General features: G+C 43.5%; 1 protein-coding gene across 3 annotated transcripts in view; it reads right to left on the bottom strand.

The window, feature by feature from the left end:
- The window catches only part of GLDN (gliomedin), a 111,782-nt gene extending 86,877 nt beyond the window's left edge, over nt 1-24,905 (bottom strand). Inside the window, exons 1-4 of one of the 3 annotated variants that reach the window (XM_079914524.1) lie at nt 23,134-24,905; nt 15,189-15,737; nt 14,665-14,818; nt 13,804-13,878 (exon numbers count right to left, since the gene is read on the bottom strand). The gene's annotated coding sequence lies outside the window, so the exon portion shown is untranslated. Of the gene's footprint in view, nt 1-13,803; nt 13,879-14,664; nt 14,915-15,188; nt 17,253-23,133 lie in introns of those variants that run through there. The other 2 variants (XM_079914525.1, XM_079914526.1) reach the window with 2 other exon arrangements.
- Between the last annotated feature and the right edge of the window lie 2,096 nt (nt 24,906-27,001).

The following is a 27,001-nucleotide window of genomic DNA, read 5'->3' as shown; positions in this document are numbered from 1 at the left end:
AGCCAACATTGTCCTCAATGGTGAAAAACTGAAAGCATTTCCACTAAGATCAGGAACAAGACAAGGTTGCCCACTCTTACCACTCTTATTCAACATAGTTTTGGAAGTTTTAGCCACAATAATCAGAGAAGAAAAGGAAATAAAAGGAATCCAAATCGGAAAAGAAGTAAAGCTGTCACTGTTTGCAGATGACATGACACTATACATAGAGAATCGTAAAGATGCTACCAGAAAACTACTAGAGGTAATCAATGAATTTGGTAAAGTAGCAGGATACAAAATTAATGCACAGAAATCTCTGGCATTCCTATACACTAATGATGAAAAATCTGAAAGTGAAATCAAGAAAACATTCCCATTTACCATTGCAACAAAAAGAATAAAATATCTACGAATAAACCTACCTAAGGAGACAAAAGACCTGTATGCAGAAAATTATAAGACACTGATGAAAGAAATTAAAGATGATACAAATAGATGGAGAGATATACCATGTTCTTGGATTGGAAGAATCAACATTGTGAAAAGGACTCTACTACCCAAAGCAATCTACACATTCAATGCAATCCCTATCAAACTACCACTGGCATTTTTCACAGAACTAGAACAAAAAATTTCATAATTTGTATGGAAACACAAAAGACCCCGAATAGCCAAAGCAATCTTGAGAACGAAAAACGGAGCTGGAGGAATCAGGCTCCCTGACTTCAGACTATACTACAAAGCTACAGTAATCAAGACAGTATGGGACTGGCACAAAAACAGAAAGATAGATCAATGGAACAGGATAGAAAGCCCAGAAATAAACCCATGTACATATGGTCACCTTATCTTTGATAAAGGAGGCAGGAATGTACAGTGTAGAAAGGACAGCCTCTTCAATAAGTGGTGCTGGGAAAACTGGACAGGTACATATAAAAGTATGAGATTAGATCACTCCTTAACACCATACACAAAAATAAGCTCAAAATGGATTAAAGACCTAAATGTAAGGCCAGAAACTATCAAACTCTTAGAGGAAAACATAGGCAGAACACTCTATGACATAAATCACAGCAAGATCCTTTTTGACCCACCTCCTAGAGAAATGGAAATAAAAACAAAAATAAACCAATGGGACCTAATGAAACTTCAAAGCTTTTGCACATCAAAGGAAACCATAAACAAGACCAAAAGACAACCCTCAGAATGGGAGAAAATATTTGCAAACGAAGCAACTGACAAAGGATTAATCTCCAAAATTTATAAGCAGCTCATGCAGCTCAATACCAAAAAAACAAACAACCCAATCCAAAAATGGGCAGAAGACCTAAATAGACATTTCTCCAAAGAAGATATACAGTCTGTCAACAAACACATGAACGAATGCTCAAAATCAGTAATCATTAGAGAAATGCAAATCAAAACTACAATGAGATATCATCTCACACCAGTCAGAATGGCCATCATCAAAAAATCTACAAACAATAAATGCTGGAGAGGGTGTGGAGAAAAGGGAACCCTCTTGCACTGTTGGTGGGAATGTAAATTGATACAGCCACTGTGGAGAACAGTATGGAGGTTCCTTAAAAAAACTACAAATAGAACTACTATATGACCCAGCAATCCCACTACTGGGCATATACCCTGAGAAAACCATAATTCAAAAAGAGTCATGTACCAAAATGTTCATTGCAGCTCTATTTACAACAGCACGGAGATGGAAACAACCTAAGTGTCCATCATCGGATGAATGGATAAAGAAGATGTGGCACATATATACAATGGAATATTACTCAGCCATAAAAAGAAACGAAATTGAGCTATTTGTAATGAGGTGGATGGACCTAGAGTCTGTCATACAGAGTGAAGTAAGTCAGAAAGAGAAAGACAAATACTGTATGCTAACACATATATACGGAATTTAAGGGAAAAAAATGTCATGAAGAACCTAGGGGTAAGACAGGAATAAAGACACAGACCTACTAGAGAATGGACTTGAGGATATGGGGAGGGGGAAGGGTAAGCTGGGACAAAGCGAGAGAGTGGCATGGACATATATACACTACCAAATGTAAATAGATGGCTAGTCGGAAGCAGCCACATAGCACAGGGAGATCAGCTCGGTGCTTTGTGACCACCTAGAGGGGTGGGATAGGGAGGGTGGGAGGGAGGGAGATGCAAGAGGGAAGGGATATGGGAACATATGTATATGTATAACTGATTCACTTTGCTATAAAGCAGAAACTAACACACCATTATAAAGCAATTATACTCCAATAAAGATGTAAAAAATAAAAATATTGAATCACTGTGTTTTATACCTGAAGCTAACATAATATTGTATGTCAACTATACTTCAATAAATAAAACACTTGACCTCTGGTGGTCCCTCTGGAGAGCCTTCCTCATCCCTGACCCCACCTCTTTGGGAGGGTTAGGTGCCCCAGCTATGTGCTCCCACTGCAATTGTGTTTACCTATCCTGGTGTACATCCCATCATTTTACAGTTGCCTTTTTACCTATCTTCCTGCCAGGCTGTGAGCTCCTTAAGTGTAGGCCTACACCTTGCTCATCATTATATTCTCAGAACTTAATGCATGCCTGGCATACAGTAGATATTTAATGCATTTTTGAATGAGTGAGCAAATACCTGATAAAATGAAATATCTTTCCTACAGTTTCTTTCTGAGGCCTCCTTTCCTGACCACAGGATTCACTCGCAGAAGGGGAAGTAATCACAGTTGCACACTGCCATCTCCTCTGTCCAGTGAGAGAGGTTGCTCCTTTGAGAAACTCTCTCCATCCCAGGTGGTGTTTGAAGGGGGTTCTCTACATCTGCCTACCTTGTAAAACTTCCCTGCCTTTGGCCCTGGCCCTCTGGACCTTCCTGGGGAAGCACTACTAATACCGATGTCTTTCCCCAAAGGTCCTCCCTGTTTCAAAAGAGACTCTAAACCTGAATGTCCAAACAGATACTGAAAAAGGGGCCAAAGCCCCAGGGGCCAGTCAGTTCTAAAGGGTGCCTTGTTGGCCTTCCCTCCCCTTCCTGTTTGCCACTGCCTGGTTCATGCTGAGTTTGGGGTGGGGTGGGGTCCTGTGTGCTGAAGCTGGAGCCTCCTCATACAGTGCTTCAGGGTATCTTAGGGTGGACTATGGCTATGATGGTGAGAGCCCAGGACTCTGGGATGGGGGACCAGAAGGCAGGAGGCAGGGCAGGGCAAAGACATGGCTCAAACTTGTGTGAGAGTGTATTAGTTAAGGCTCTTCAGAGAAACAGAACCAATAGGATGTGTATACAGAAAAGTATAGATAATATATAGATAGTCTGTATACACCCACACACATAAACACACACGCGCGCACACACACACACACACACAGATTTACTATAAGGAGTTGGTTCATGTCATTATGGAGGGCGACAATACGTGGAGGGTGTTGGCAAGCTGGAGACCTGGGAGTCTGATGGTGTGCTTCCAGTCTGAATGCCAGCAGGCTCAAGGCCCAGGAAGAGTCCATGTTTCAGTTCAAGGTCTAAGACAGGAAAAAGTAAATTTTTCAATTTGAAGACAGACAGGAGGATTCTCTCTTACTTGAGGGAGTGTCAGGCTTTTTCCTCTATTCAGAGCTTCAATGGATTGGATGAGGCCTACCCACATTAGGGAGGGCAATCTGCTTTACTCAGCTGATTTAAATGTTAATCTCATCCCAAAATACACTCATAGAAACACCCAGAATGTTTGGCCAGATAGCTGGGCACCCCATGGCCCGCCCAGTCAAGTTGACACATAAAATTAACCATCACAGAGGGCAATAGTGTGAGCAGAAAACTCCTAACTCTAGCTTTTGGAAGATTCCCCCACAACAACATATACCCCTGCCCTGTTATTTAGACTTCCCAGAGAGGGTGGTTCCACCTGTTAAGAAGCATTTCTGGAAATTTATGGAGGCATTCGTCACAATGATGGGGGCGGGGGGCGGGTGGTGCCACTGATACTTAGTGGACATGGGCAGAAATGTCAGATGTTCTACAGTGGTCAGGACAGTCCACACCACAAAGGACTATGTTGCTGGACTTTCAAACATCCCACTGGATGTTCATGTCTGTGAAAGTCTTGTTCATAATTATCTGGGTCTAGCATCCAATTTCATTTTATATATAAACACAAAGGATTTTTTTTTTACAGTTTTAACATACATTGAATTTCTCAGGAGTGCAAGATTGAATGAAGGTGGTAAACTTTGTTCAGAATTTTTACTGAGGGTTGTTCACCATTCTGGAAAATAATATGAATGGCAATGCCAATCACAGTAGTTGAGTGGCCCTTAAAACACGTGTGTATCTGTGTGCATTTATATCTACTGCATTCATGGTCATTCTGCATGTAGGTGCAGACATCCAGCTACTCACTAGATCTTCCAGTTGTAGCTGTGTACACACTTTTTTCAGGTACTGACATACTTATTATTTTACTTTAAAACTGCTTTTCTTTGTTTCTTGAATATAATGTAGTGAATGTATTAATTTTTCTGAAATTATGCATTTTAGAAGGGAAATTCTTTGTATAGGCAGATTGTTTTACCTCTGGTTTTCATTTGAGCATAACAAAGGGAGAGTTACAAACGATTTGTTATAAAAAGAGCACTGGGTTTAATGTGACTGAGAGCCACTATTCCAAGTGAGCCAGTGTCCTGAAGAAATGCTCATCTGTCTGTCAGTTCCAAGCCTGGTCCCAGGGGGCCTGTGTACAGTGAGGAGACTGGGTCCCCAATAACTTTTTCTTCCACTTTGGGGTAACTTCAGAAATTAACAGATCCCTAGGCAAGTGGCTGATGTGTCCTGCTCCTTAGTGTCACTGAGACTTTACTTTGTTTAACCAAGGGGTGGAAGGATCAAGAGGCTCCCTGCTTAGTTCCTCCCAGGAGCTTATAGGCTCCGCCTCCTCCATGAAGGCTGCCTGGATCAGTTCCTCCTCAAGGAACCTCTCTCTCGCCTCTCCTGATCTTCCTACGCTTGCTCCATCTTAACTTCTTTCCATGAGTTCATTTCCTATCATCTCCTCAAATGGATTGTAAATTTCTTGAGGGGAGAGGTTGATGTGTCCTGTGTCCTAAGGTGCTCATTAAGAATGTTGAATGAATGAATGAATGAATGGATATATCATGTGGAGGAAATATTGGATTGCTTTACTAATTTAATCCCAGTGTCTGTGGAAATCAAATAGAAGGGACTGTTTTGTGCTTTATAAACAGCCCCAGCTCACCAGCTAGCCCCCTAGTGGTGCCTTGGGCTTTAATCTGCAACTTAATTAGCGCTGGCACCTGATTCTAGAAGAAATGGAGAACAGCCATGAGCTTAAGCAGGAGAGAGCTGGGCTATCACCAGCGTGACATATGGCACCATGTAACACCTGCCAGCTTCCATTTAGGTTACTTTACTTCTAAATGTTATAAGTGTTCATTATTTTGAGGTGCTAGATAATTAAGACCTTTTATTGACTGCCTGAAACCAAGAATCTGAGCTACTTTTGGATGATTAGGAGTGTGTACAAAGTAGCTGGAGGTGTAGTGGGTGTAGGGAACACAGTTCTGGATTTGGATTCAAAAGACTGGCTTGATCCCTGACTTTTCCACCAGCTAGCTGTATGGCCATGGACAAGCCAGTTCATATTTCCAGGTTAAAAGTCTATGAGTCAATGAAATGCAGTAAACAACTGTTTAAAGGAACTACACAGTGATGCATTGGCAGAGATAGATGTGCCATGAAGGAAAAGATGCTTAAGCTTTAAAGCCCCTCATTACACTGACCCTTCCCAAGGCCCTGTGCCTTTGAGTTTGAATGCTGTCATATGTACATTGTTCCTTTCTTTAGGTACTTCACATAACAGACAATTCTGATCAAAAAAAAAATGAGTGAAAGTCTGGATACCTGGGATTTACTAGTTTTAATATTAAACTTGAGCCACATTGTACATTTTTTTGTAGTTAAGAATTGTCCCAGCAAGAATTTTCTACTGTAAGGTCCATGTCATGTTCCTATTAGTTTTGCTATAGTCTTATTCCTCGTTGTCCAGGAGTTCTGGACATTCGACTTAAATACTGCAGATGCACTTTTCTTCCTTTGTTTTCCTAGAAGAGCTTTGCCTGTGGCCTCTTGGAAGGCATGGCTGGGTTAAGTAAATTATGCATTGAGTTGACAGCGTTCAGTAGAACAGATCCTTATTCCATAGCAACCTGATTTGGACACCTGCCTTAATCAAACTGAGAGAATTTGGGGGGACTCAGGAATTCTCTTAATTGTTGGGTAAGCATGAGAGGCAAGCTCCATGGTTTAGCATCATACTGTTAGCCCAAGAAGGCAGAGCAGAGAAAGCAGATGGTGAAGGAGGTGAACATCTTTAGGCTGAAATTTCTTATAAGCACCCACAAGGCATCTCTCCTCAGCTTGCTTTTCAGAACCACTATAAGGGCCTTGCAGCCTGGTTTGCATACCCACCCGGATCAAAGTGGGGACTGTTTATCTGGGCTTAGGAATTCTCTTTATTAGTTTTTCTTGTTTACTGGTATTTTATTCCCTTTTGCCTGAAGGAGAGAAAGAACTGTTTTCTTTCTTTGTTTATTCTTCCTGGTCATTTTCACCAAAAATGAGGTTACATCTCCACTTCTGACTTCAATTTGTGTTGAAGACGAGCCCCAGCATTTTGTTATTGTTTTGCCTATGACCTCTGTTTTCCCAGTATAATCACTTCCTCCTCAGAATTACGACCCACTAGGATCCGTATGGCTGACAGTAAAAACTCCAGATCGGTGGACAGCTGAAATGGGTTTACAGTTAACATTTACTTTGCCTGTCTGAAACCTGCATTATCCATTTATGCTTTTTCTCATTTAATTTCCACATGTTTGTTAGTTGGATTTAAAATTGCATTTAGTTTTAAAACAGCTTTGAATTTGCCTTTTATCTTTTTGGCTCCGATTTACCTTTTAGTTTATATTATTTTTGTTTCATCCTCAACTAGCCATGAACTGGATTAGAAGAACTGGGTTATACCCCAGCTCTGATCAGTGTGACCTTGTCACCTAGCATGCATTACTTAATTTCATCAGACTGGGGCTTAATAAACATGATGGTCCCTCTCTTTACAGTGTTTGAGTGTCCTATGAATTGGCTTTGTTTTATTCACTCTTGTTTCTGTTAGCATTTTTAGAACAATTTTCAAATTTATATGGGAGCACATTGTCATCATATGAGCCTAATGATAATTAGGAATGGCTAGAATAAGTGCCAGCATAGTATTTATGATTTATAAATACTGATCTTGGGAAATGCTGAGAAATGTTTACATTTAAATAAGAAGAGTGTCTATCGTGTTGGGGGGTTGGAGGGCTGTTCTCTGAGAGGAGAATGTGGGAATAGCCCAATTTTATGGGCTGCCTGGTTTTACAATAGCACTAAGCTTGTCATTGTGCCGCCCAGTCTTCAAGCGGGCTGAGAGATGCTGTGAACAGTGTAAGAAGGGCCACATTTTTGTATAGGTTAAAAAAAAAAAAGCAAGACCTCTATGTCTCCTGGTTTTATGCATGACACAGACCCTCCTCCCTTCTGCCCTGCATGCCAGTCTCCTGCTGTCCTGTTACGGTTGGTGTCAGAAACCTTGCCTGTGGTGAAGTTCAGCCTGTGAGCTTCAGAGACTTGGAGTGTTTTCTTGTGGGGGGGAGGAATCCCTGCAGTGATTAGGAGGTGGAGAAGGGACAAAGCGTGGGGCAGCCTAGAAGGGAAAGCACTGGCATCCTTCTCTCCCTCCCGCGTCTTCTCCGCAGGCCTTGTGAATGGCAGAGCTGAAACAGAGCTGACTTAGGGAGTGGGCTGCTTTCAGACACACCGGCAGAGGAGGTGGTGCAGGGTGCGGACATGTAGGTCTGTGCTGAACTTTACAGTGTGCAAGTGCTCTCACATCATCTTGTGGGGGTAGGTCAGAGGCTCCAGAATCATTTTATAGTCATAAAAATTGGATTTCAGAGCGGTTAAGTGAATTTCCCAAGAGCACACAGTTTTTAAAGAAAGGGTAGGGCCAAACCCAAATCCAGAAATCTGGCATTGGAAGCCTCCCATGCCACAAAACATCTCCCTCTCTTGGTTCATCTTTGGTGCCTCAAGTTCAACTCTTCAAAATTAATTTCTGTGGGAATGTAATGGACTTTTTTCTCCTATGAGACATCCGTATTTCAATTCTTGAGGAAACATTAAGCCTGAGCGTGAGTTAGTCAGATGGCTCCTTCCCACTTGAGTGCAGACACTATAGAAGGAGTTTCTCGTCAGGCGGGAAGGAGAGGGCTGGAAAAGCCAGGCGTGGCTGGCAACTGCAGGCCACCCAAGGGCCTGGACTCTTGGGGTGGTGGGGCTGTGAGAATGAGTACAAAGAAGGCAGCCCAGGAGGCCACTGGAAGAGGAAGCTTGGGAGGAGGGCAGAAGGTCAACTGCCTTCTTTTTACTGGGCCAGCTAAGGCCTGTCCAGGGCCCTTGTGGTTCCAGCAGTCATTTGGTACAGCAGAAAACACTGAATTCCTTGGAGCCATTGAAAGGCTTTCATTCAAGCCTCAATGGCTTTCATTGGAGGCTTGAAAGTTTGGAAGCTCTGTGTAAGAAGCAGTTTAGGAACAGTTCAGCCAGAAGTGGGTTGTGTTCCCTGCAGACCTATAATTCTAGGAACTGCACTGTTTCCTAATGGGATCACTGGTTATGGACTCATGGAACTGAAAAAGACTCCAGAGCCAGAGCAGAAGAGAAACTTAGAGGTCCTGCTGTCAGGGACTTGCCCAAGGCCACACGGTAAGTTAGTTTCACCCCAAACTGTTGCAATCAAATGTACTCACAAAGACCTCACAAGGGAGTTTGGGGAGGGAAGGTGGAAAACATGTTGTCAAACATTAGAGTATGACAAGTTCTCCTCAGAAAGTTCTCTATTCTACCAGGAATTTTAAAAGTGACAACTGAATGGGGCCTATGATATATTTTTAAGCGGTTTGGTGGTGTTACTGACATCTGAGTATTTCCAGTTTGTTTTTACAGCTTGGGTGGTGAACAGCAGCAGCAGCAACAAACTCTTACATCACACTTCTCTCTAAAAGCCAAAGCAGTTCCCTTCTGTAAATACAGTGTACAAAATGAGAGAGCCATTTGCATGTAGTAGCTCTCTGTATTAATTTTCCCCTTGTGCTTCCAAATCAGGCTAGGGGCTGCACAGTTCAGAGAAAGCCTCCATCTGTTCTCAGCAGGAGATCAGGGGAAGAACACTGCCTGGCAAACAGGCTGCCTTCCTCCAAAGAGGCCAGGGCCCTTAAAACTCATAGATGAGCTACCCCCACCCCCGCCAGCAAGGAGGCAGGAAAGTGCTCGCACCTGTGCACTCAGTCCACCTCAAGTACAGGAAGCAGCCCTGGCAGCCAGCGGCGGGAAGGCCGCACGTACAGGGGCATGGGAATGGAGTTGCGTCTCTACCTTCTCACCTCTGGCACAAGGCAGGAGCGTGCTCCCTGGCTTAGCTGCTGCTGTCAGGAATTTCAGTTATCAGGCTTCTTTTCTAAACAGCGTTTCTCTCAGTGTAGTTCATAGGATGTTGTTGAATTCTTTCTTTTCAGGGAGCTCCTCTCCGTGAGGGCCTAGGCCTCCCCTTTCTCAGGACAGGGTCCTTCCTGCCTGCACACTCTCTCATGGGCCTCCAGGGCTAGAGGATGAGTCCCTAGTGCTGTCCATCTGCTCTGTTTCCGCCTGCTCAATCCAGCAGATGTTCACTGAGGACAGACTCTGGGTCAGGCCTGGCGTGTGTGGCAATGGAACTGTCTGTTGTCTGACCTTGTGGAGCCTACAGGCCAGTGAGGGAGACAGCTATGGGGTCATGAAGGGAGAGGGCTGAGAGGGACCTCAGGAGTGGGGTTGATGATGCAGATTCCATGTCTCCCCAGACTGAGGTATCTCTTGTCTTGTTGGGGCCACAGAGAACTTCAAGAATTGCCAGTGTCCGTAAACAGAGACTCTGGGAATGTCCTTCTGTCTTCCCCACTCACTTGGCACCTGACCGTGTACTGTTTTTTACTGGACTGTTACTTAGCTGTGTCTCTGAGTTCTTGCCTCAGCCAGATGACAAGCCTCTTCAGGTGGTGCCGCCGAATCCCATCTGCTTTCCCTAGCACTTCCTCAGCCCAGGGCCCGGGGTGGAGGCAAGTGCTCCCTCCACAGGTGTTTGGCAACCACACTTGTGCTAGGGGAAGTCAGGCAGCTGGGATCTGGGGTAGGGCTCATGGCCAGTGGAGGTCTCAGGGGCTTGGCTGGCTTCCTTTGGCCCCCTTCTCCCCGGAGTGTGGCTCTTGACACAACCTGATTTGCTCCCAGACTTAAGGCCAATGGCTCATGACATAGTGGTGAGCAAGGAACCAGGCCACAGGGTGTGCCATCGCACAGAGGGGAAAGAGCATTTGACACGGGGATCTAGGTTTGGACCTCAGGCCCTCCAGTGCTTGTTAACTTGGGTCTCCATGTCTGTAAAATGGGATGATGATGTCTAGCTCCTAGCCTTGTGAAGATTAAAAGCAAATGTGTGTGAAAAAATGACGAATGTTTGATTGTTGCTTCATGGCTTATAAGGGATTTCTCATCCCTGATCTCATTTCAACCTCATAGTAGAGCAGGCATTATTATCATTTCCATTTTACAGATGGAAAACCTGAGGTTCAGAGAATGTTGACCTACTAGAGATCACACGCTATTAAGAGGTAAACTGGGCCTGGAGCCTAGCCTGATTTTGGCCAACCTCTGTTGCTACCTGTCTAAAAGGACAGCTAGTACGTGTGCAGTGTGGTACAGGGTTTTAAAGTCCTTTTGTGCCCACCAGCTGCTTATTTTTCCTAGAGGAATGTATAAATGCAACATATTGCTATATATAAAATACTTAGGGCATGATTTTCATGAAACTGCTGCAGCCAATGAAGCAATGAACCTTTGGTAATCATGTGGATACCACTGCTTAACTGGCTATCACTTATTGGTGACAATGACAGGTTATGAGGATTGTATAAAAACTGTAAGAATGTCTACAAGGTTTAATTATTATCCCTGGTGAGATATTTTGACTATGCTACAACATGTGAAAGTGTTTGTAAGAACTGTATGTGCTTCTGCATCTGACACAATCTGCTTATATCTTCAGAAAACTTTGTTATGAACAAATTCAAAACAGAAATATAGATCAATGGAACAGGATAGAAAGCCCAGAAATAAACCCATGCACCTATGTCAATTAATCTATAACAAAGGAGGCAAGACTACACAATGGAGAAAAGACAGTCTCTTCAATAAATGGTTCTGGGAAAACTGGACAGCTACATATAAAAAAATGAAATTAGAACATTCTTTAACACGATATACAAAATAAACTCAAAGTGGATTAAAGACCTAAATGTAAGACTGGATACTATAAAACTCTTAGAGGAAAACATAGGCAGAACATTCTTTGACATAAATTACAGCAATATCTTTTTCGATCCACCTCCTAGTGTAATGGAAATAAAAACAAAAATAAACAAATGGGACCTAATTAAACTCAAAAGCTTTTGCACAGCAAAGAAAACCATAAACAAAACAAAAAGACAACCCACAGGATGGGAGAAAGTATTTGCAAATGAAGTGACTGACAAGGGATTAATCTCCAAAATTTACAAACAGCTCATGTAGTTCAACATCAAAAAAACCCCCAAACAACCCAATCAAAAAATGGGCAGAAGACCAAAATAAACATTTCTCCAAAGAAGACATACACATGGTCAAGAGGCACATGAAAAGATGCTCAACATTGCTAATTATTAGAGAAATGCAAATCAAAACTACAATGAGATATCACCTCACACCAGTCAGAATGGCCATCATCAAAAATCTACAAACAATAAATGCTGGAGAGGGTATGGAGAAAAGTGACCCCCTCCTACACTGTTGGTGGGAATGTAAGCTGGTGCAGCCACTATGGAAAACTATGGATGTTTTTTTAAGAAACTAAAAATAGAGCTACCATATGATCCAGCCATCCCACTCCTGGGCATATATCTGGAGAAAATCATGATTCAAAAGGATACATGCACCCCAATGTTCATGGCAGCACTGTTTACAATAGCCAAGACATGGAAGCAACCTAAATGTCCATCAACAGATGAATGGATAAAGAAGATGTGGTACATACATACAATGGAATATTACTCAGTCACTAAAAAGAATGAAATAATGCCATTTGCAGCAACATGGATGGACCTGGAAGTTATCATACTAAGTGAAGTTAAGTCAGACAGAGAAAGACAAATATCATATGATATCACTCATATGTGGAATCTAATTAAAAATGATACAAATGAAACAGACTCACTGAACTTAGAGAATGAACTTATGGTTACCAGGAAGGAATGGTAGTGGGAGAGGGACAGATTGGGAGTTTGGGATTGACATATACACACTGCTATATTTAAAATAGATAACCAACAAGGACCTACTGTATAGCACAGGGACCTCTGCCCAATGCTCTGTAATAACCTAAATGGGAAAAGAATAAATACATGTACATGTATAACTGAATCACTTTGCTATACAACTGACACTAACACAACATTGTTAATCAACTATACTGCAATATAAAATAAAAATTTTTTAAAATAAAAAAGAGAAAACTTTGTTATGAACAAATTTAAATTACTCTTTCATGTCTGATTTCAGATATTTTAAGTGGTGCATCAGAGAATAGGAATGTTGATTATAGTGTTTATAAGGAAATGGATGAATATTCTACTCATAACTATTAAAATCTGCTAGACTTAGGCTAAACCTGATATATCAAGTTATAATAAAATAAGGTGAACATATTCCATCTTTAGCATGATTAGGGGAGAGGGTATAGGGATGAGAATCCTAGGCTGAGCTTGGAAAGAAACAGTGACTGTTTGGCCAAAGGAAAGGGAGGTTGTGCAAGACAACAATGGGGTGGACAGGTGATGGCCCAGGGCAAAGTCTGGCAAAGTGCTTGGCCCCTCGTACTTGGGCAGTGAATGCAGAGGGACCAAGATCCACGCATTGCCTTCAGCTCTGCAGGCTACTTCTCAGGGTGTTTCCTGTGGAATTTCCAGAAGAGAGCCGGGGTGGTCAGCTTAGAGGAATATGTGGTTCATGTTGGAACACTGGACATACTACATTACTGGAAAGATACACACTGGATGACCTGCACAGTGAAACTCAACTTTCCAAATGCTGGCAATGATAGGAGATTCAGCTCCAATGACCAGTTGTTTATTGAATGGATGCCAGTGCAAATCAGAACAAATGCATTCTAACCATGACAGTCACAGGAAGGACACAAAGAATGGAGTGTCCCTGATCCCATGAAACAGCTCACTGGAATCTGTGAACTCTAGAACCTAGAATGGGAGGACTCTTATATCCCTGCCCCATGACCAGCCAAGATTAAGAGCCCTGGGAGGCCTGAGGTCACAGAGGTCTGGGTATCTGTGGGCCCACTCTCTCCCCAGAAGATCCCTCACCCACATGGGGCCATGTGCAGAGCATGGGTGGTGTGACTACTGGATGGGAGTCTGGCTCCTGACTGCAGGTGGAGTGAGCACAACTGGAATCTGGCAGGAGATCCTTGGCACTGGTCAACCCATCAAACGAGGTAAGTCCTTGGAGTCTGAGCAGGAACAAGAGACTATTCCATGCTTTGGCAGGGATTGGGAAGATGTTAGAATGTGGGGCTCAGAACAGGTCTATGGAGTTGAAAAAACATGGCTTTTTACCTCAACTTTTCAATCAACTGAGCAACACTGGGTAGGTGGCTTCATTTCTTTGAGCCTCTGTTTCTTCATCTTCATCTGTAAAATAGGGATGGGCATTATAACTTACTTGTTAGGCCGTTAAGGGCAGTAAATTAGATAATGTATGTAGAGCACGCAGCACTGTGCCTGACGCTTGGAGCCGTGCTACACAGTAAAGGAGCACCCTGGCCACAGCAGCCTCTTGGGGGTGGTGAAGCAGGGGCCCCAGAAAGGGTCCTCTGACTTAAAGGTAGGTCTGGATCCTAGACTTCTGGCAATTCCCAAAGCTTCCTCTTGCAGGTTTGGGGGTGATTGGAGGGGTGCACAGTCCAGTTACCTGGCTATGTCAAAGTATAAAATCTCCATTCTTACACTTTCTGCCCCAGATCCTTTCAAAGGCAGAACAGAACTGTGGGATGACTCTGGACTAAGTGTCAAGAGAATTGAGACTGATTCTGTCACTCCCTGGCTGGGTGACCTTGGACAAGTCCTGTAACCTAGGCATGGATTTCTTCATTTCAAAATTGGGGGAAAGGTCATCTGCTCTATTTGTCTGTCATAGGATCAAATCCAACCTCTTTAGCCTGGCATTCAACCTCCTTTCATTATATTCCCTGATCTCAGCTCCTGTAAATCCTCTTCATACTCACATGGACCTGCGAAGCTAAACCTTTCCTAGCCTTTCCTTCATACCCAGACAGAACCTTCTTGCCCAAATCTTGTGTGTCTAAACACCTTTGCATTCCCTACAGCACTTAGCACAGGGTCTTGCATAAAACAGATGATTATTTTATCGATTAGGATTAGGTTTGCTTACATGTGACAGGAAAATGAAAATAGTACCTTAAACAAGATAGAAGTTATTTCTCTCTCATAGAAAAGAGGTCCAACAGAAGTAGCCCAGGGCTGGGATGATGGCTCCAGGTATCAGGGACCAACGCTCCTTCTGTCTTCCTGTTCCACCATTCTTAGCACATCATCTCATGGTACACTATGGCTGCCAAGTTCCAGACATCTCATTCTCATTCTCATTCAGCCAGCATAAAGGAGAGAAGAGCGAGCACAAAAGTTGTCTTCTCTCCCTTTAGGGAGACTTCCTGGATGCTACATGTGACTTCTGCTCATATCACCTTATTGGCTAGAACTTAGTGACATGGTCATTCTAGCCGTAAGGGAGGCTGGGGAATATACTTTTTAACTGAGCATATTCCTATTTCTAATAAAATTGATAGGGAAGAGGGAGAGGATACTGACATACCCATATGGTTACCTCTGCTGCAGTTATTAAAAGAATAAAAATTATGAAAACGCACTATGAAGTTTAAAGCCTCATACAATGGATGAGATTATGATTACAAAATACTTACCTTGTTCGAAATGGTACTGGTGTCCTGATCTTTAGGTTGGAAACAGCCCAATTCTTCTTCACCTCTGGTGGGAATGTGGTGACATGTTTTTTTCATAGAATGACAATTCAGAGCTATAAGTGAAGATATATTTTGGCCCTTCTCCCTTACCACATTTTACGAATGAGGAAACTGAACTCCAGAGAGGCTAAGTAATTTGCCCATTGTCCCATGACTAATGAAGGAGCTAGGACTAATACTTGAGTTTCTGGACTCTATCAAGGGTTTTTCTGCTCCTCTGCGATGAGTGGCCCATTCAGGTTCTGGAGGCCTTGAATTCTGTGGGTCTCCCAATACTGGCTTGGGACGCTGCTAGTCCAGCTCCCCTGTAGGCAGATCTAGGTCACCATGTTGTCAGCTGCATCCCTGCTGGCGTGCAGCTCAAAAAGCCTTCCATGTGGAGAGAGGGAAACATCAAGAAATAGAGGAGCATGCTATTTAAATAATGAGGCTTTTTTGCTCACAGCAAATAATTACCTCCTTTCCTTTGTACCTAGAATGCACAGGGTCCTGAAAAGAAGCACAAGAAATGGTTGCTGCCCTTGAAGATGTGGATGTACAGATTCATTCTTCTTTTCATTCATTCATTAAAACATTATTTATTGAGCACCTACTAAATGTAGACACTGGTTGCAGCACTGAGGATACAACAGTAAACTGTGCAGACATGCTTCTTGCTCTGAAATTGCTTATAGTCCAGTGGAGGACAGAGACCAGTAAACAGGCAACTACAATATGGAATTAAAAGTGCCCTGATGGGAGGGGACAAGGTACTCCAAGTATGTCAACTGGACTAGGCTGTTGGGGGTAAGGTCAAGGCTTAGTGGGTGAGATAACATTGAAGTGGAGACCTGAAGACTGAGGATGTGTAGGCCAAGAGAGTGCTGTGTGAGGGGCACGGAGGGTGGAAAGGAAGAGTACTCCAGATAGAATGTCCAAAGGAGGGTGTGTGTGAGAAGCTGAGAGGGCTTTATCATGGCCAGAGTGGGACAGGCCTTGGTGACCACGGTGGAAGAGAGGCGTGGGGAATGTTGAGAAATGTGACTGGAAAGGTGGGCAGGACTTTGAAAGGCCTGTTGGAGAGTTTATATTTTATCTTGAGGCTAGTGGGATAAAATGCTTGAGGCATATTTGTATTTTAGAAAGAGTCCTCTAGCCTCAGGGCAGAGAATGGATTGGAGGGGCAGGTCAAGATGTGGGGAGACCACTTAGGAGGCTGTTGCAGTGCTGGTGGCCTGAACCAGAAAAAGGCCCTGAGAGGTAGACAGAAGTTGACGGATTTGAGATATTGCTGAGAGGTACAACCGACAGTCTTTGGTGACTAGTTGGAAGTAAGAAACTAGAAAGACAGAGGAAACTAACATTCATAAAGAAAAATGTTAAAATAACAAAGACAGATGTTAACAAACAAAGCCATGGAATAAGAGCTATCCAGAAAGAAAATGGCGGCATGATCCGTGTGTTTTAAGGAAGGGATAATTGTTGTGGGCTGGAAAGATATTAGAGGGCTTCCTGGAAGAGTTGAGATTGGAGCTGGGCCTTGTGTATGGGTAGGATTTTGGTGAATGGAGAGGACATTACAGACTGAATAATGATGCAAGTAGGAGTACTGAGGCAGAACGGTGTGTGATTTTTTTAGCAGATGGTTTGGTTGTGGTTTTCTTGGGAAAGCCACAAAGAGCTGGTTCTCCAGGGGGTGCAACTAAAACTTTTGCTGAAAGGTGGGACTGGGGAGATGAATCTCATTGCTCTTTCAGAGTGGTAGAGAGTTCTTCGTGTATCCCAAGGCCATTTGTGTTGGAACCTCAAGGGGTCTGTGGGCCACTAGACAGCCCAGCATGACCAAAACCCCACATATCTCAGCTTCTACCAGGAAAAAGACAAAAGGTCCTCCTTCCCCCAAAGGAATGCTTTTATGCTTGTGGGTCTTTTGCAGTGACCCAGGTCCCCATGTTTAGAGCTGCTATACCAGGGTGCTGCTTTACAATTTCTAGACCCCTGCAGAACCCTGCCTGGAAGCCTGCATTGTGAGTGAGGCCTGTGGACCCAGCAGAAAGACTTCTTGAGCCCAAGACTGTGGAAGACACAGCTGCGTAACCGGGCGTGTGGAGCACCCTCTCTGGCCCTAGGGGGCAAGTGTCCTGCCAGGCATCATGCCCTGTCTGATCACCCTGCCCCACACCTCTGGGTACTGGCTCCAGCTGATGGCCCCCTGATCCCATGTTCTCTGGCTCAAAACCTGCTGGCGTCTTCTGTCTTGGTCCACCCTCCAGTCTCTGACATTGCCTCTGATCTAAGGACTGCTGCAATCTTCCCAGGGACCCCTTTCTAGGGGCATTGGCCCCTGACAGCGACTTATAAGGTAAATAATTATAACCTCCAATTGACCAGCAGCACCACTTAAGGAGCCACAGTGCCCTGGAGCTGTGCTGGACTCTTCATGCCTTCATTTCTAATGCTCACAATCCTTTTGCGAAGCACATGTTATCCCATCTTACCGAAGAAGAAACTGAGGGAGATTAAATGGCTATCCAAGGCCAACAAGCCAACCTGTCCACTGCCCTACACATCCTGTATGTGAGCCAAGGAAGTCTAGGAGATAATTTCAGGAGCATTGTGCTAGGCACTTCGAAAATGTTACATTTTATCCTCACAAGAACTTAACAAGGTAAGTACTATTATTCTCTTTTTACAAAGAGAAAACTGAGACTCAGAGAGGTTAAGTACTTATTCCAAGGTCACATAGCCAGGAAGTGGCAGAGGTGGGATCCAGACCTAAGTGTGTCACCAAAGCCTCCTCTCTCCACCTCTCCAGGTGCCTAAACAGGTGAGGGTCAAACCTCCTGTCCTGAATCAAGACTCCTATGCCCCGGTAGGAAAGCACAGTGATTCAGGGAAATAGTTACAGTGGAGTCATGTGCCCTGTCCTTTCCCAACCCACTCATGTGAGCCTTTTGTAGTTTTTATAGAGGGAAGAACGCGGACCAGAGATGAGGGAGGGCTTTGCATGGCACCATCCTACCACTCTGTTTTCTCAGTCCCTTCTGCCCTCTTCATGCCTCATGGACATGGTTCCTGGGGTTTGGGCCCAAGGCCCCAGCTTACAGGATGCCTACCCTCTGCTTCTCCTACCCCCACCCTCCTGTTCCAAGGCCAAGACAACTCAGCTTTGATTCAGGTTGAATGAGTCATTAAGGGTAAAACAAAGAAGAGAAGGCCTATTCCCTTGCCAGGGAATGAACCCACCCACATTTTGACTTCTTTTTGTTTTGCAATGATGACACTATGCAATGACTCAGAGTTATCACACTCAAAGAGACTACTTTGTATTCTTCTTGAAAATGAAGGCAATGTGTGAATAAATGTGCTGAAAATGGCTCATGCAGGGAGGAAAAGAAGACCTCTGGGCACATCAATGCAGCATGAAGGCTGAATGAATGTGCAGGAATGTGAGGGGACAGAATTCCTTGGTGGAGAGGAGAGCCGAGTGGAAGCAGATGTGAGGGCCATGCAGCAAAGCCCTTCAAAGCTCCTCAATGGCAAAACCTGAAGAAACAACCACCAGTCCCCAAGCCTAATTGACTTAAAGCCAAGCACATTCACAGGCACTGGAGGGATGGAAGAGAAGACTTTTTCAAAAGAGCCTTCATACACAGGGTGTGGGGATGGAGAACTTTTCTGTGACTAATACCAGAAAGCCTCTCCAGCCAAGCAGCCCGGCTGGAGGGCAAATGAGGGAACGCGAAAGGGACAGAGCATCTTGGAGCTGACTCTCAACACTGTATTCTTCTCGGGAGGAATGAAATGAGAGGATCTAATCTACTACATCCTGCCCTTCTAAAGTGGGGTAACTGGCCCTGCGCCCAGTAGCTGTAGCTCACAGCTTGGCTCTGGCATTGCCCAGGGCCTCTGGTTCTTGGTGGTGGGAAAAGAGGACAGAATTGGATGCCAGAACAGTTGGCGCTTTCTCCACCTTAGTGCTGGATGGTCTGGGGCAAAATTCTCAACCTCTCTCAGACTATTTTCTCTGAGAAAACAGGAGGTGATTGCTCTCATCTACCTGAGAAGATAGCGGTTGGGAGGATGAAATGAGAAAATGCATGAAATGAGAACTACTCTATTAACTGTAAGATGCTACACAAGTGGTAGTTATTATCGTGTTTACAGACATAGGGAATTAATGTATTCTGACAGATGACATTACACTAGGAATCCAAGGCAATGAGGGCATTCCATTCCATTCCTTAGCATCTGAAAAATATGATGACATTTGAAACGAGTTTACTGGGAGTGAAAGTTTTCTATAGAGCTTCCTTTCCTTTGCAATGAATTCCAGGCTTCCCATGGTGCTTGAAAGTTTCTGTAGGAAGCTGCTGGCGAAAGCCAACCTCCATTTTGGTTGCTTTGAAACTCCATTTTTGGTTCTGTGATTATCTCCATTTCAGTCATTTGCACCATTACAAAAGGTGCAAAACTCTTGGCAGGAAAATGTTCTCTTGTTTTATAGCATTAGGTTTTGATAAATAATGTTATAATTTTTTTAGTAGAAAAAGTCTACATAGGAACTGATCATCGATATCTTAGATCTAGAAGGGAAATTAGAAGACCATGTAGCTCAACATTGAGATTTTTCAGACAAGGAACTGAGGCCTAGGCAGGGGAACTAGTATTCCCTGGGTCTCACACTTGAGTCAGTGAGACAGGACTAAGCTCCTGATGTCTTGTATTCATGTGCTCCTTCCCTGACACCAGGGTCAAAAACTCAGATGTCTTTAGGGTCCAGGCAGGTAAGAAGGAGGGTATTGGTGGGTAAGATGGTAGGAAAGGGTAGAATGTTCAGTTCAGTTTTCTTTAAGTTTATATACTGTTTGCAGAGAATCTGTAAATTTATATCTTTCACCAAATTTGGGACATCTTCAGCTATTATTTTTTCAAATTTTTTTCTCTATCAATCTCTCTCTCTTCTCTCTTAAGAACGCCAATGACATGGATGTTAGACCATCTGATATCCTCTCACAGATCCCTGAGGCTCTATTCATTATTTTTCAAACATTTTCTCTGTTCTTCAGATTGAATAATTTCTATTGGTCTATGTTTCAGCCTACTGATACTTCCTTCTGGCATTTGCATTCTGCTATTAAGCCCATCGAGTGAATTTTTATTTCAGATATTTCTCAGTACTAAAATTTCCATTTGGCTGTCCTTCCTTTTTTTTTTTTTGAATAGTTTTTGTTTCTTTCCTGAGATGTTCTATCTTTCCATTCATTTCAAGAGTGTTTACCTTGACATCATGAAGGATGGTATAATAGCTGTTTTAAATTTTTTTTCTAGTAATTCCAACATTATCATATCTTTTCTTTGATAACTGGTCAGATTTTTCTGCTTCTTATCACATTGGATAATTTTAGATTGTAACCTGGACTTTTTGTATGGTATGTAATGAGACTCTGGGTCCTCTTAAAATCAGGACAAAGTGACAAGACAAAAAAAAATAAGAACTACCCTCATACTCTTTACATAACAGGGTTATGTGAATTTTTCTGAGTTCCTCTATCTAGAGTTATAGGTTTTCTCTCAGGGGTTTTAGGTATCTGAGCTGCTAGCATGGTGGCAGTGCAGTCTGGGGGCTACCTATGGCCTTAAAGCTGAACTAAAAGATAAAAAATATGAGAAAAAAGAACAGGGTTTTGTCCACACTCTCTAGCTTGTAGGGTCCAATCTTCCAGGTCATTTGGCCAGAGAAAATGGGCTCTTTCTTGGAGTTGTTGCTGTACATGACTGCCATGCAGTTTCATAACTCTGTACAGTAGTCACGGACAGGTCAAATCCAGGAGAAAAATCCCAGGAAACTTGCTGCTACCATATTGGTCATTCATCATATTTTGATTTTTTTCCCCAATCCCCCTGCTTTATTTACTCTTCAAAGTCCTCAATTAGTTGTCTTTGTTGTTGTTGTTGTTCAGAGTGTTTAGTTGTAATCAGTGGGAGAGACAGAGTACAGCATGCCTCCTCCATTTGGTTGGAACCAGAAGTCTAGCAACACACTTGGAATCCTTCTCTTTTGGTTGGTGCTCCCCAAAGTGTTACTGGAAGCAGCCCACTGACAGAACCTGTGTTTGGGGATCCTATATACCCTGGTCTGGTGGTGCCAGCTCCCAGGAGTCTATGGCTCCAAGTTTTCTGCCTTATTTGGGTAGATACTTGATATAGATGTTCACTCAGCAAAGATGTATTGTATGCCCCTATGTGCTATATCCTGGGGATACAAAAATGGCTAAAATATGGTCCCTGCCCTCAATGAGCTCACAGTCCAGTGGAATAACAGGAATTTGGACTAGAAATTTAGGACCCAAGCTTGAGATCTTTCTCAAGGTCTCTTGTGAGCCCCCAAACCACAACACATTGTCAGAGAGCATTTCTCAGCCCAGTTCTGGGGCTTTGCCTTTCTAGAAAACATCTATATTGCCTCTCTCCTCTGAGGGCAACAAACCACAAAGCACTTCTACCAAACAGTATATAAAGTTCTACTTTTAGTTTTGTGAACTCTACAAAATGCCAAGATTACTCTGTGTAGCAGTCTTCTTGCCTACTATATATAGTCTTAGAGAACACAACCTGGTTTGGGGTTCCAGAACTCAAAAGGGAAGTGAAGACATTGGACAGTGTCCAGAGTGGCACTTGAAATGGAAAAAGAATGGAATCTGATATTTAAAAAAATAAGAGTGGGAGAAGCTGAGGCCACCTGCCAAGGAGATAATCCTTCCTAAGGGAGATAAACTATCTCCCTCACTCCACCTCTGCAGCCTTTTCTATTTGAAAGCATTTACCTTCTCTTTCTACATCAAAGTAAGGCCAGAGTGTTGAATCTGGGAAAGGAGATAAAAATGGGAGGAAGAACAGGGGTCAGCCATTTAACTAGCACAAGTAGGTGCCATAAGTCAGCAAGGGTGCTCTGTGTATCAATTGTCTTGCCATTCTCGCCACAATCCAGCAAGACTTTGTGATAAGCTTTGTGGTTCCTATGGTACATAAGGAGACTGCGACTCAAAGGGTGACATGATTTTCTCAAGGTCTTAACAGCAAAACATAGACTAGAACCCAGGTCTCCTGAGTATGGGTTCTGTTTTCTCCACTGCGTCAGCATCTAGGACTTTAGGGTCTAACTATGTTCCCTTCTCATGCCACTAGAGCCATAGCAGTCTGCTGTGTGACAAGTGTGTCATTTTGAGGAGGACTTTGGGGAAAAGAGACCCTGCCCCTGACAATGGGATCTGGACGCTCACAAGAAAGGAAGAAGTCCACTAGGAAGCCAGGTCCCATGTTCTCCAGAACTAGATCTCCTTTGATCATAATTCAAGTAAGTGTTAATCCCCCTCTCTAAAAAAATAAAATAATCAGAAACTGACCATGATACAAAGGAAGAAAAGCTAAGTTAAGGGAGGGATCATTTTCCAAGACACTTTCCTCTGACCAGGAGGGTGATCTGGGGACAGAAGACTGTCCCCCATTACTCAGAAGCAGCAGAGGAGCAGGGTTATCCCTCCTAGTTCCCCCCAGGCCTCAATGCTGGCCCTGGCTCAGAGGGGAGCTAAGAGTTTTGAGGTGGAAGGCTTCTCTCCTTCCTAACTGGTCAGTGAGGACCAGCTTCTCCTCCTGCTCCAGGAGGGTCGGGGCTACCTGCATGTCGCATTGCAGACCAGACAGGGCTTCTCCTTGCCCACCTCCCTTCTGGCTCCTTTTCTCTCACCATCTCATGCCCTCTTTATAATTTAATAACAAGGAGAAAAGAAATGAACATTGATTGAGCCGCAACTGTAGCAGGCACTGTGCTAAGCACTTCACATTCATTAGTTTCTAGCAGAGGACCCAGTACACTGTTGGTGCTCAGTAGTTAATTAGCTCTTACCCTTAGTGTCTCCATCCTTCATTTCACTAGAATCCAGGTACGAGGCACTGGGTGACTGTGTTCAGTTTCATGACTGCTGAAGAGTAGAGACAAGAACAACATCAAAATGGCAGCGGTGAAAATGAGACTAGCATTAGGTTGAATCACACGCATTTCTCAAGGAGGAAACTGAGGCAACCCAGAAACAGACAGCTTAGCAGGGAGCCAAGTAAGAAGATATGTGGAAGCCTATGGAAACTTGGGGTCCAAGCAGCATCTCTTAGCATCAATTTGCACCCAAATAGCGTCTTTAAAAGTTGGCTCACACTTGCCCCAGAGCAAGCAGCCTTTTACACCATTACAATGCTCTGTTCCAGATGTGACTAATTTTTAATCCCTGTAGTTCTCAATTAGTCATGAGCTAATTCTGTAAAAACGTCAGAGTGGGGCTTCCCTGGTGGCGCAGTGGTTGAGAGTCCACCTGCCGATGCAGGGGACACGGGTTCATGCCCCGGTCCGGGAAGATTCCACGCCGCGGAGAGGCTGGGCCCGTGAGCCATGGCCGCTGAGCCTGCGCATCTGGAGCCTGTGCTCTGCAACGGGAGAGGCCACAACATTGAGAGACCCGCGTACCGCAAAAAAAAAAAAAAAAAAAAAAGCAAAAATCGTCAGAGTAAGACCACATATATTTCTCTGGAAAGAGAAAGGAAGATTGCCTGAGACCACTGGACCGCACCAAAATACAGGGTCCCAGCCAAAAGCTTTGAAGGCTTGTGATGTCAACAGATTCCCTAGAGAGGTACCATGTCCTTTTGATTTTTTTGTGTATTATATTTTGAGTGCCATCTTCTCCTCTCCTTGCCACTGCCTTGGCTGGGTCCTTATCACTTTCACCATAAACTCCCAACAGTCTCCCTGCCACCAATCCAGACAAACACAACCAACCACGGATTTTCATAAAACATTTGCTTTTGATGGATCCAAACGACTTTAGTGGCTTTCCACTGCATACAGGAAAGATCTAGACTCAAAACCTTCCGCAGCTGCCTGCTTTTCCAAACATCTCTACTTCCTGCTGTGAATTCCACCTTCAACACAACTGGTTCACTTATTGCTACACAAATATGCCTAGACTCCTCCAACCTTCCCAACTTTTTCCTGCCCCATGCCAGTGCCCCACCCCCCTTCTCAGTCCTCATCACTAATGGGAGATTACCCTTCTTTCAAATATGGGCTCAAGGCTAGTCACCTGGTCTCTAGGCAATTTCCCCGTCCTCTGCAATTGCACCTTTGTCTGGACTCCTCGTGCCACATGTAATTATCCTCTATTGTTATGTCTGTAATTTGTTTCCATGTGGGGATGTGACAGCAGCACTGTGCCATACTTTTCTCACAAAATAGGCACTTAATATTCTATTGCACAATCTACTAGAGCTTTGAAATGTCATTTAAAGATAACTTTATCATTTTAAATGTTTTATTGTTTTTAGTGGAGACTTAGGGCCCTTGAGATGGTAGAAGAAAAAGAGATGGAGGGTTTTCTTTTTAAAGCTATTTGTCCTTCCTGTGCATATTACATAACCTCTAATTATTTCCAATATTAAAGAAATAGTCCATCTGAACCCTTTAAAATGATTCAAATATTAAAATGATTCACCAGTTCAAAAGAAACTGGTGTGAACCTTGCAAAAAATTTTTTTTAAAAAAGAAGAAAGAAAAACAAATATTGGCTCTTCTGGGGGACAAAATTAAATGGCTGTGCTTTTTTTTTTTTTTTTTTCAATATTCTAAAAGAATTGAAAATGCACCACAAAATGGTGGAGCTTGTTTTTGTGCCTTCGGTAGCAAGTAACAACATGAAAGGAAGTTCTAGGAAACGACTAAATTTCAGGGAAGAAACTTGCCATGTTTCAAGGGACAAAAGTGAAGGATTTGCCTTTGACGGAAACCCACTGTTGACACCTCCCCAGAGTGTAAATTTCATCTGCAGATTCTCTTCTCTATACCAGTCTCCTGTTGGGTGGGAGAACTCACAGACCTGTAGCCAGTACCACTCCCCTGAGCATTCCTCTTGAGAAGGAAAGACATGGATTTAATCCCTACCGTGGGGATCCTTAGGAGGAGGGCAAGTCTTCTTCGCTTGATTTTATATTTCAGCACCTCTCACTGAATGACTCCAGCTGGCCAGGACGCTCTCTTGCTTCCGAGCTTCTCAAAGGACTCCAGATCTTACATCCTCTGTTCTCAACATTTACTCCCTCCTTTGCTGACTGTACTAGTTTTCTATTGCTATGTAACAAATTACCACAAGCTTAGTGGCTTAAAACAATATAAATTTACCTCCAAGTATGGGTTAGCTGGGTCCACTGCTCAGACTGAAATCAAGGTGCTGGCTGGGGCTGCAGTCTCATCTGAGGCTTAAGGGCTCTCTTCTAACGTCACTGCTTGTCAGAGTATCTCCTTTTAAATTAACTCGAAGTCACCTGATTAGGGTCATTGATTTCATTTACAAATCCCTTTTGCTATATAAGGTAACAATCACGAGAGTGAAATTACATCATATTCATTAAGTCCTGCCCATTCTCAAGGGGTGGGGGCTTACACAGCCATGTGCACCAGAGGGCTGGAATCTTGGGGGCCACCTTAGAATTCCGCCTACCACGTCACCTTCCCTCCTGTCCTAGGTCAATGTGGCTCAGTCTTCCGTTTCACATTTTGGCAGAATAGGATCCAGATAACTGTCATTCCCGAGCCTTTCTCTTGATGTGGCCTGCCCTGGCTTTCCTCTCTGGTTCATCACCTCCCAGCTCCTCTCTCATAGCCACTTTTGCAGTGTGCCTGGTGAATCAATACAAGTGTCCCCTCTGTGTGACCGCCTTCCCTTTTTTCTTCCTCATCACCTTCACCCAAGCAGAATTGGGAGCTGTGCTCCCTAACATCCTGGATGGACCTCTGTGACCGCAGTCATTTGTCATACTGTGACCTTGGCACAACTGCCTCTCCTCTTGGCTGTGTGTCTCTTTATAGCAGGGATCTGTCATGTCCATTCTGTCACCTGAGGGCCAAAGACACATACCAGGTGCTCAGTAAAGGCTGGATCAATGAATGGAAGGTCAAGCAGCAGGCGAGCAGAGAATATGTGGGAACACAGAGGGAGTCGTCAGCTGGCCCAGAGCATGGGGGTGTCAAGGCAGCAGTGGAGGCCAGTGAGCAGCACCTGTGTTCACATGTTAAGTTTGTATTGGCTGAATTTGTTTTTGAGACAGTCTTAGCCTTATGACTGTTTTCCCTGCTAGCTGAGTTTCCCTGCTAGCCATATGACATAGGTTATGCCCTCACAATTCTATTCTTAGGGATCTTCCAAAATCACATTTTCCTATAATGCATTGGAGAGTTGATACTCATGGGTGATGTCCTACATTGAAAGGAAGAGAAGCAGCCATGGGGGGGTAGTAAACTATTTATTTTGAAGTGCAACCCTAAAGTTTACCTTGTAGAGTTTATGCTCATGCATCTTTTTAAAAATAAATTTAAAACATTGAATATTATGCTAAGAATTTTCTCTTGAAGGAAACAGAGGTATTGTCATGTCACTGGGAATTCCATGGCTTATGAAGATTCTCTTGGAAGACTTTCTAAGAGTGATAACTCCATCACGTCCAATATAATTTTTTTCCTTCGAAACAAAAAAATTAACTATCAAAGTAGTATTTGGAGGAGTAAAGGAAATAAAAGGAATCCAAATTGGAAAAGAAGAAGTAAAGCTGTCACTGTTTGCAGATGACATGACACTATACATAGAGAATCGTAAAGATGCTACCAGAAAACTACTAGAGCTAATCAATGAATTTGGTAAAGTAGCAGGATACAAAATTAATGCACAGAAATC

Source organism: Stenella coeruleoalba (genome assembly GCF_951394435.1).
Source record: "Stenella coeruleoalba genome assembly, chromosome: 2".
Lineage (NCBI taxonomy): Eukaryota > Metazoa > Chordata > Mammalia > Artiodactyla > Delphinidae > Stenella > Stenella coeruleoalba.
The sequence above is the reverse complement of the archived record's forward strand: the minus strand, read 5'-3'. Positions and strand labels throughout refer to the sequence as shown.